At 30.1% G+C, this 10808-nt stretch overlaps 1 long non-coding RNA gene across 1 annotated transcript; it reads right to left on the minus strand.

Moving 5' to 3' along the window:
* LOC108660840 lies at positions 4802–6535 on the minus strand. The gene is made up of 3 exons (XR_001926533.1): positions 6397–6535; positions 5703–5778; positions 4802–4837 (listed from the first exon to the last, which is right to left on the minus strand). It is a non-coding gene; the product is annotated as an uncharacterized LOC108660840 (long non-coding RNA).

A 10808-nucleotide genomic window follows, 5' to 3' on the forward strand; every position in this document is an offset into this window, starting at 1 on the left:
CCGCGAGAATGATTCTGGCAAGGGCCAAGTTTAAGAAATTCATAAGCCGGGAAATTTTGATGAAAAGAAATTGTTTAGTATAGATTGAAACGAATTTTGTGTTATGAACATTATTGAGATATAACGTTTTTATATTGTCTCCGTCTACTCGGCTTTAGATGTTTTTGATGGTAATTGTTTACTCACTGAGATTATGTAATCATAATCTCACCCCTCTTCCTATCCATTTTTCAGGCTCAGGACAATTTGTTGATAGTTGATTAAGACGAGAATTAATCTCAGAGTTGCATCCTAGAAAGTAAGGGTTCGTAGCCCTACATCTTCTTAGTTAGTTGGGAGCCCAAGTGTCACTATAAAAGCAATTTTATACTTCAGTTATTTGATTTAAAGTATGTATGAATATATTTAGCTTTTACACCATTTTTTTGGCGAGTTTCGATATTTTCGAAGAAAAATGACAAAAATGCCCTTGTGAGCCAGAAAGTAATATTTTATTGTTTTGATTTGGAAATGACTTATGATTTTTTTTGAAATGTGAGATTTAATAACTGTCGCTCACTAGGGAGATGCGAAAGCTGATGCTAAGTCTTGCGGGATTTCGATCGGTATTCAGGGTAATGAGTGCCTATCGGGACGTCGTGGCGATTGTCACAGGTTCGATGGGAGTTTCGGGTCGTGACATAGATAAAATTAACATACCGCATGTTAGGTTTAAATAAATGTAAAGGAATAATACTCCTTATTCATTTTTGCAATTTGTTTTTCATAGACTCATGTAATAGGTAATATTACTTATCTTTTGCACTCTTAAACATGTAAAGAAAGTAATATCCTTATTAGGTATTCTTTCCTCAATATCTTATGTAATTTTGGAAATATGGTACATGTGCCCCTTCCAAATGTATGTTTACTTTTTTACTTTATGAATAAAATTTAACAGGGTAGTTGGGACTTGCGAGAATTTTTAGCAATTAAAAAAAAAAAAAAAACTTACAATAGTCTTTTAAGAAAGTTGTACTTGATGATATTTCCTGGATTCAAATTCATCAATTATTGATTCTATAGCAAAAACACTAGTAATAACACTAGCAATGTCTTTCTTAATATAAACAACTAAACTATCTGCTAGAAATTAATCATCCATTTTGTTCCACGAGTCTTGTTTTCACAATTTTCATTGCTAAAAAGGTTTTCTCTATAGTTTTGTTGTTGTAAAAACTAGAAGAATTAAAATAAAAGGAATTAATCTATCAATCAGTATTGATAAAAAAATGATATATTGATGCAATTTTAAGCAAGAGCTAATAGTGCAACACTACAAGTTGTATTTGAAAATTACATAATAATTTTTTAATTTTTAAAAACTAAAATCATGAAAAATAAAATCCACATAACAGAAAAAAGAAGAACATGTCAAGTAGAAAATAGAACCCACATAACAAAAAAAAAAAAGAATATGGTTGATGGTTCGTAGAAATTTGGAGAAGAAAATCTATAGAAATTTAAAATATATGAGCAAATAGAATAAAAATGAAAAAAATAAACAAATATAAATAATAACAATATAAATATAAAGAAAAAGACAAAATAAAACTTTACCTCCTCTTAATTTCACACAATAGTGGTGAGTGGTCTTCGCCCTTCCTTATCCAAGTTTATAACCTCATAAATCTCTCTTTAAGAATAAAGTGTGTTTTAGTGGTGAGTTACAAAGAAGAAAGTAAAATAAAAATGAAAAGAAAAAAAAAGAAAGAGAGAGAAAGAGAAAGAGGTGTGAAAAAACTTGAACGGTATGGTAAAGTTGAGTGGGTTTGTGGCATCATTTTTATTATTCTTTATTTATATTAAATTATTAAATAAAGAAATTATTTTGATAAAATATTAAAAGAAAAAATATATAATAAATAAAAGGTTTTGAAAATTTTGGAAAAGCCACAACCCCTCGTTATTATGCTACCATCTGCCCTTTTGTTTGTATCTATAAGTTCAACAATCAAGGTTTGAGTTAAGAATTGTTATCTCTCTTCTATTCAGACGAACTAGTTAAACTCAAACCCCTTTTGTTAAGAATTGTTAACATTAGGCTCATGCATGCAAGTTTATATATCTAAAAAAATTAATATATATTGAAAAAAGAGTACAATTTACGAAATGTTTATAAAAATTAGTTATTTACATATGGTTAAAATGATATTTTAAGAAATGATTTTTTAGGTAATTAAGTAAGTCCCTAAACTTTTTCATTTTTCCTAAATACATCGATATTTTTTTATTATATCCAAATAAACTTTTATCCTATAATTTATATCTAAACAGACCCTTATTTTGATACAATTATATCAAATGTATTTCAAGACTTCAACAACCGTTATATCCATGGCTAGCTTCCATAATTTGCACCCGTGAACCTTGAATCCAGCTAATAAAACCCAATTTGATGAAACAAATATCTTAAATACATGTTCAATTTTATATTATTTTATGCTTAAGAGTGCAATCTACAAAAATCGAACATAGGATGGTGTCTCTTCACATTCCTTGCAACCTATTGGAACACAAGTTTGGAAAATTGAAAAGACTAGGAAAAGGCAATGCGTATATGTAAAGGGAGAAAAATTATTATCCAATTACAAGACATCACATGCCCAAAATCAATGGAAGAAAATTTTTAACAACACCATATAATTAATTATAAAATAATTAATTTATTGATTGGATTATTTCAATGACACATAGTTGGATCAATTAAAACTCACCTATGTGTCATATATATATTTATCCCTTGTGATAATTTAAGGATATATATTTAAATTGGATCAATTAAAATTTAATTATTTATCATCCAATTTTTTTTAAATAAATCAAGGTAATTTAGAGATAATATTCATATTTTTGAGCAATTAAAATTTACCAATTGGTCATCTAATTTATCTCTAAAAATTATGATAATTTGGAGATAAAAATCAAATTTGATCATTTAATTTATCTATAAATAAATTAAGATAATTTAAAGATAAAACTTAACTTCGACCAATCAAAAGACTATCTATGAGTCATCATGATTTATATCTAATTAAATTTAAATAATTTAGAGCTAATTCAAAGGGACTAAATCCTCATCAAAATCTCTCATCTAGCCACTATAAACATGGTGCTCTTCTAGGCCATTTGCATCATTCGAAGATTGAGAAGAGCAGAAGATTTTTGAAGTGAAGTTCTAGTTCGTGGTCAAGACCAAGTCGCCAAGACACTTGAAGCGAAGATCTTAAATCGAGGTCATGATCAAGACCAAGGCACCAAGACGCTTGAAGCGAAGATCTCAAGTCTAGGTCATGATCAAAACTAAGTTCCCAAGACCCTTGAAGTGAAGATCTCAAGTCTAGTTCATGATCAAGATCAAGTTCGAGTTTGTGACTCTTGAAGAAAGAGTGAAGAAATTTATCAAAGGATTTTCAGGGATTGTAGCTCGCATCAAATATTTGTGTTTGTCTAATAATTTTCAATTTTAGATATTCAACAAAAAATTTGTGTGCACAAATTTCTAGCACGCCCTGTAGGATAGTCTTTGCCGTTCATCTTATTTCTTCAAACAAATCTTCAAATTGCAAATAGCTCGCTAGCAACTCATTATCAAGCCTGCTCAGGCAAATCTTGCAGTCTTTCCAACCTCATCATCAAGTACGAATAAAAAACACGATTAACCGACTTAATCGACCTTGCTGAAAAAATTAACCAAACCGAACTGATTTAAATATTTTAGCTGACTTTAAATTAACCAACTTTAGTCAATTAAATCGATTTTCACTGATTTAGCTGAATTTTTTTAATAAGTTTCTTTTCAGCCTTTTTAATTTATTTAATAAATTTGTTGATATTAAACAAATTACAATTGCCAATCACAAGAACATTAATCTAATCCAAACATTTGTTGGTAAAATTATCAAATAAAAAAGTACACGTTAAAATTTCATAAATTTATAAACAACAACATTAATATATTAATATTATAGTATATTAATAAGTTACTATTTTAAATTATTAATATAAGTTATATTACTATAATATACTAATATTAAAAATTTAATATAACTTACTATATTAATATAAGTTATATTATACTACTATAGTTTGTAGTCTATAGAGTATAGACTATTTATTGTATATTAACAATATACTTGTTATACTATATATTGTCTAATTAGTGTATTAATAAGTATACCATGTGTCATGACCCGACACTCCCTTCGAACCCGTGACAACCGTCGCGAAGTCTCGATAAATTTTCATTACCCGGTATGTCAACTGAAATCTCGCAAGGCTCTTGCATCAGTTTTCCACTTCCCCTGTGAGCAATAGTTACTAAATATTGAGTTTTAAGATAATACAAACTATTTTAGATCGAAAACAATTAAAACAAAATTTTGACCACACAAGGGTATTTTGGTCATTTTTACTTGAAAACTTCGAAACCTGATAAAAATATAATATATGGTAGAAAGGTATCCATTTCCAATTAAAAATAAATTTTTGTAATCTAAATCATCCATTTGGAATGAAAAGTTGGCTAATTAGACTAAATAAAAATATTCGATAATATATTCTATTTTCTTATAAAACAATTTTTATAGAACTATGCATAAATAATTTTTGTAGCTTGAGAACAAAATAAATTCATACACATAGTGATACAGTAAACCAAGTATTCAAAATTATCCTACAGTGGCATATGGGCCCCGAGATAACCAAAAGTGTGCAAGAAGGTAGGCCTACGATTTTTAAGGAAGTAAGTCCAAAAGAAATCCTTGATGAAATCGACTGCCTACAGACTATCTTGAACCTGAAATGGTTAAAAAGAAAGGGTGAGTTTTCATAAACTCAGTGAGTAAACAAAGTCCGTCATTAACTTCTAAAGCCGAGTAAATAGAAACAGTTAACTTTTTATCATACCATAATCCACAACATTTTGTACTTGTTTCAAATCATATATATATAAAACAACACATTTCATTATAATACACATCTCGACTTATAATTTTCTCAAAAACTTGGCTCTTGCCAAAAATCATACTCGGTGATACCTTGGCCGAGGCATTCAACCAGGTCCGCCAAGGTTATTAAGTTAACAACTACTCATAAAAACATAATTTAGCCATCCCCTGGTGTTGGCAGAGTTCATCCTCAAGTGGTGGTTCAACGTGAAGTGAACTATATCGTACCTTAAGAGATATCTTTCGTGCCTCTCATACTAAGGTAAATATAATGGGATTTACCGTACCCCTCTAATAGGCTGGTCCATGGAAACCCGCATACTGCAGTGGCTAATTAAATAACCCATCAATTAATAAAATTTTGACAGCATAACGTGGCTAACATAATACAACCCAGCCTGTCAAAGGTAAACAACAGTTTATATATTTCACAACTCAAAATCCCAGCCACATGTGTCATCACGTATCAGTTCATAAATCATCAATTCCAAACATTGGTACGTAAACTTAAATATATAGGCAACATCAAAGGTTGGTCTCCACATACTCTCATTTTCAAAAACATTATTGAATTGTAAAATAATTCATAAACCTTATTCCTTAAATCGATTACTAGTCATAGAACATAAAATTCATTTAGGTTCAATATTCTTAAAATCATAAAATCGATTGTAAAAATACTTTAGATAGATAAGATGAACAGTGGTTACTCACTTTGACGGGAATTTACAACACTCCTAGTCTCGATCCTCGGGTGCAATACCTTTGCCCTTATCCGAGGGCTCACCACCTATACATAATATGCAACAGGAAATTTAATATACTTATGCTAAATCGTCACAAAACTATTCTATGTTCTATATGAATGCATGCAATGAAATGGGAGGTGTTCGGCCTATCGTGCACTATACACTATTTAATCGGTCTAACATCCAATTCGATTCCAATTAATTTATTGCACTTCCAGTACTCCCCAAAATTCCACACACTTCAATAAAAATCTATTCTAAGTGCAATTACCAAAATATCCCTCATTATGGTGCAAATTGCTAACTAACACGAGTAAAATTTTTCGGTACCCGTTTTCGATTTTCGGTATTCCTAAGCACCAAATACATCTAAATGGCATGAAAAACAACCAAATTCATCATCAATCCTCACCCATAAAATTCAGCCAAGATAGGTTCTATAATGGGCATGTGGATTTCTTGCTTAATTTTCATACTAAATGTTACTAAACACCTAAAAACACTAAATTACTTTAAAATTCAACTAAAATCATCACCAACTTTCTCTCTCTAAATCTGGCCAGCATATTGCCCCTCATGAAAACTTTAATTTAATTCATGGAAAATGGAAAAGAATGCATGGCCAAGATGAATTTCAAGCTTAATATTAAAAATCTTACCTTTAGTCACCAATTTCTTGAAAATTCAACAAATTTTCCTTAGTTTTTCCTCCCTAGGGTTTTTCTTTTCTTTTCTTCTCTTTTCTGCAGGTGCTGGTCGGCCTTGAAATGCTGAGTGGAAGAGTGTGGGCTGGTTTTTAAATGGCAATGTAAAAATATTAAATTTTTAACACATGCGACCTTTTTATTGGTCCACTTGTTTTAACTTAATTTTTAAGCCTTTTCTCACCACCACAAATGCTCTAATATTTATCCATAGCATAAAATAATAATAGGTAGAATTCTGGAACTTGACAAATGTCATGGTGGTGTAAAATTACAATTTTGCCACTTGAGTGATAAAATTACCATTTTACCCCTATACTCTAAAAAATACCGAAATTACAATTTTTTTCACTTCTTAACCTCAAATCATACTCCAATACTCAAATCATACTCTAATAAGTCAAATGGGGTCAAAAAATCTTTTCTAAAAATTCTCATTTTGTCTCCAGTGGCAAATGACCATTTTGCCCCTAGATAGTGAAAATTTCGGTTTGACTCCAAATTGATCCTCGAACTCCAAATCACCATATTAAACCATTCTGGTACTTTCATATCCTTAATTTAATCTCAAATTCTTTATTTGATCTAGTTCGAGGCTTAAATCAACTTTGTTGTACCTCTAGGTACAATACTTATTTTTGTAAATTTTTCGAGACTCTCCTAGCATGCAATCATGCTATCATCACATGTATGTCATGATAAGTATTTTATAAGGTCGGGCTTTACACCATGTATAGTGTATTAAGATTATGTTATGTATAGTGTATTAATATATTACTATATATAGTTAATATATACGTGTATAGAAAATAAGTATACTAAGAAGTCATATATTATATATAGTATATAATAGTATATTGTTATATATAATAGTAAATTGTTATTGACTAATTAGTATATTAATAAATATACTATAATATATTGTTACATATTATAATATAGTCAATTATTAATATAAGTTATATTACTATAGGATACTAATATTAATATAAGTTCTTCAGTAATATAAGTTATAATGTTAATAAATTAATATATATATATATAGTAAATTAATAAGTTACTGTATTAAATTACTAATATTAGTTATATTACTATAGTACACTAATATTAATAATTTAATATAACTTACTATATAAATATAAGTTATACTATATTAGTATAGGTTATTAATAATTTATAAAAAAAATAAGTTATTGTAGTCTATAGTCTATATAGTATAACTATATATTTTATATTAATAAATATACTATATAGTATAATATATTAATAACTTAATATAAAAATAAGTTATATTAATAACTTAAGCCCAGGGGAGATAGTTTTCATTATATTTTGTAATAATTTTACATTAATTTTTGTATGGTTATATTTATATATATTTAATAATATTAATGTCTAAATAAAGTGTAATTTTTTAATTTTTTATGATTAAATCTAAGTCATTTATTTATATAAAAGAATAGAAAAAATGTGTGAGTTAATACATGTAAGAAAATCCCTCTTGATGATTAAATCTAGCCCTTCATCATATATATGTATAGAAAATCAGTGCGAGTGCATACATGTAATAAAAGCCCTTTTAGTATACTTTTTTCAAAATCGATTAATTTGGTTAACCGACTTCAAAATTTTTTACTCAAACCAAATCGATAAAATCAATTTAACCAAAATTTTTAATCAATTTATTCAAATTAATCAAATTAACTGAAACCAAATTAATTGAATTTGTCAATTAATCCAATTTTGATCAAATTTTGCTCACCCTTAAGATCAAGTACAAATCAACTCAAGGAACATGATGTCTACTCAAGTAGTGGTTTTGTTCCATCATCCCTTCACCAAAGTTCCTCATCAAAAGCGAATTCTAAAGCGATGACTATCATGACAATTGGAACAACATCTCTAGAAAAACAAGTTACGCTTTTTACGAAGACTATGGAATCTCTTACGACAAGCATCAGAGAAAAAGATGAGCAAATTGCCTCGATGATGGCAAGAATTAGTAGCTTTACTGGAAAGGCACCAGTTGATCTTGGTCAAAATCAGCACCAAAATCTTTAAGAAAATGAGAATTCCATTACGGAAGTGGAAAATAATCTCCAACAAAAATCCAATGAAGTGGTCATCACCAACCAATTGAAGAAATTCATCACAAAAACCATCAAGGAACAAGTGGAAAGTGTCTCCCAACCTTCATACACTTATGCCAAGCCATACTCTCAGAGGATTGATCGCATAAGGATGCCACTTAACTATCAACCATCAAAGTTCCAATAGTTTGATGGTAAAGGAAATCCTTGTCAACATGTTGCATACTTTGTGGAAACTTGCAACAAAGCTAGCGCCTATGGCGATCTTATGGTGAAGCAGTTCGTTCACTCTCTAAAAAGCAACGCCTTATTGGTACATAGATTTGGAGCTTGGGATGGTTGACAATTAGGAGCAACTCGAACATGAGTTCCTTAATTTCTTCTAAAGCATTTGACGTGTGGTGAGCATGATTGAACTTAGAAGTTCACGCTAATGGAAAAATGAGCCTGTGATTAATTACATCCACAAATGGAAGAATCTCAGTCTCAATTGCAAAGAGCGATTGTCCGAGTCCTCAACTTTTGACATGTGCATCTAGGGAATGAATTGGGGATTATGCTACAGTTTTCAAGGCATTAAGCCTAAAACTTTTGAAGAATTAGCTACTAGTGCCCATGACATGGAATTAAGCATGTCAGTTGGAAATCAAGGACTTATAGTGCAAGAACAAAGGAAGGACAAGCAAAATGTCCATAAAAGGGGTAAAACTTTAACAAATAAAGGTAAAGGAAAACAATTTATGATTGTGAATACCAAACCCATCAAGGTGACTACTAATTCAAAGGAAAGCCAAAAGACAAATCTTGGCCTCTCATAAGATAAAAAGAAAGTGTCTTTGAAAGAAAGGCATGAGAAGAAGTATCCTTTCCCTAACTTAGATATCGTAGAAATGTTGAAAGAACTTTTGAAGGCTAAGTTTATTTAGTTGCCAAAGATGAAACGACCTGAAAAAGCTGATCAAGTAAATGACACCAACTATCGCAAATACCATCATTTGGTTGGTCACCCTATAAGGAAAATGTTTTGTCTTAAAAGACAAAATCATGGGACTATACAAGGAGGGGAAAATCGAGTTTGAAGAAGAAACAATGGTAGCAAATGTGGCATCAGCAACTAGTATACTTTTTCCAATTAATGTGTGGAGTACAAATATAAAATTTGGATTTGTCGACTCTATAATGTTGATCCCAAACGTAGAGGAAACATTTAATACTTAAGGAAATTGGGGCAAGGCTTGTGGTTCTACAATTGAGGATATAGATAATGAAGGATGGATCTTAGTTACTTATCAAAGAAAAAGAAAGAAACATCCTCTAAAGAACAAGCAAGCATCAAGAAGATCTAAAATGGTGAAACAACCATATAGGGAATTGATGCTAAAGAAATGCCAAGGAAAGTAATTGCAAATAGGAGTGAAAATTCTCTCTTGCAAAGGTCTAAATGACCAATCACCTTGGATGAATTCATGCTAGTTTAATTCAAAAATGAAAATCCAATTCCCACACCTTGTTTCCAAATTGATGAAGACGTTTGGAATGTAGAAAGAATTAAGTTCAATTCTAATTCCTCTTATCATGTAGAACTTACATTTTTTTATGAAGATTTATTATTGTGGTCTACCCCCATAATTGAATTCTTTTTGTTTTGGGATATAATTGTGAACAGAAGATCAATCAGAATATCAATCAAATCTAGATAGATGACGGATTTGCTATCAACTTACTCCCAGTAAAGACAATGAAAGAGCTTGGAATGCCTCTAAATGAATTATCGAAGAATCGCTTGATGATCCAAGGATTCAATTTTGAAGGGCAAAGAATTGTAGGAAAAGTTTAGACTTTAACTTTTCATTGATGACATGGAATCTAATCCATTGTTTCATGTGATTGATGCTAATACAACATACAACATGTTGTTAGGGCAACGTTGGATGCACCAAAATGGTATAGTCTCGTCAACACTTCATCAATGCTTTAAATATTGTAGAAGTGGTCAAGTGAAGACAATCATCACAAACACTAAACCATTTACTACAACAGATGCACATTTAGCTGATGCTAACTTCTATTTGAAAAGTACCTTCGTGGAAGAGGTACAACCCAAACGTGATTAAGGAAATGATGATCATCAAAGGAGAAAGGAAATAAATCATCTTCATCTACAAAGGAAGATGATGATATTATTAAAGGCTTAAAAATTTTGACTTTGCCACTCACTAGCTTGGAAGAGTCAAAAATTGTAAGTCTCCATTAAAGGGATTTGTAAGGCCAACAAAA

Source organism: Theobroma cacao, chromosome 2, assembly GCF_000208745.1.
Source record: "Theobroma cacao cultivar B97-61/B2 chromosome 2, Criollo_cocoa_genome_V2, whole genome shotgun sequence".
In the NCBI taxonomy this organism is placed as follows: Eukaryota; Viridiplantae; Streptophyta; class Magnoliopsida; order Malvales; family Malvaceae; genus Theobroma; species Theobroma cacao.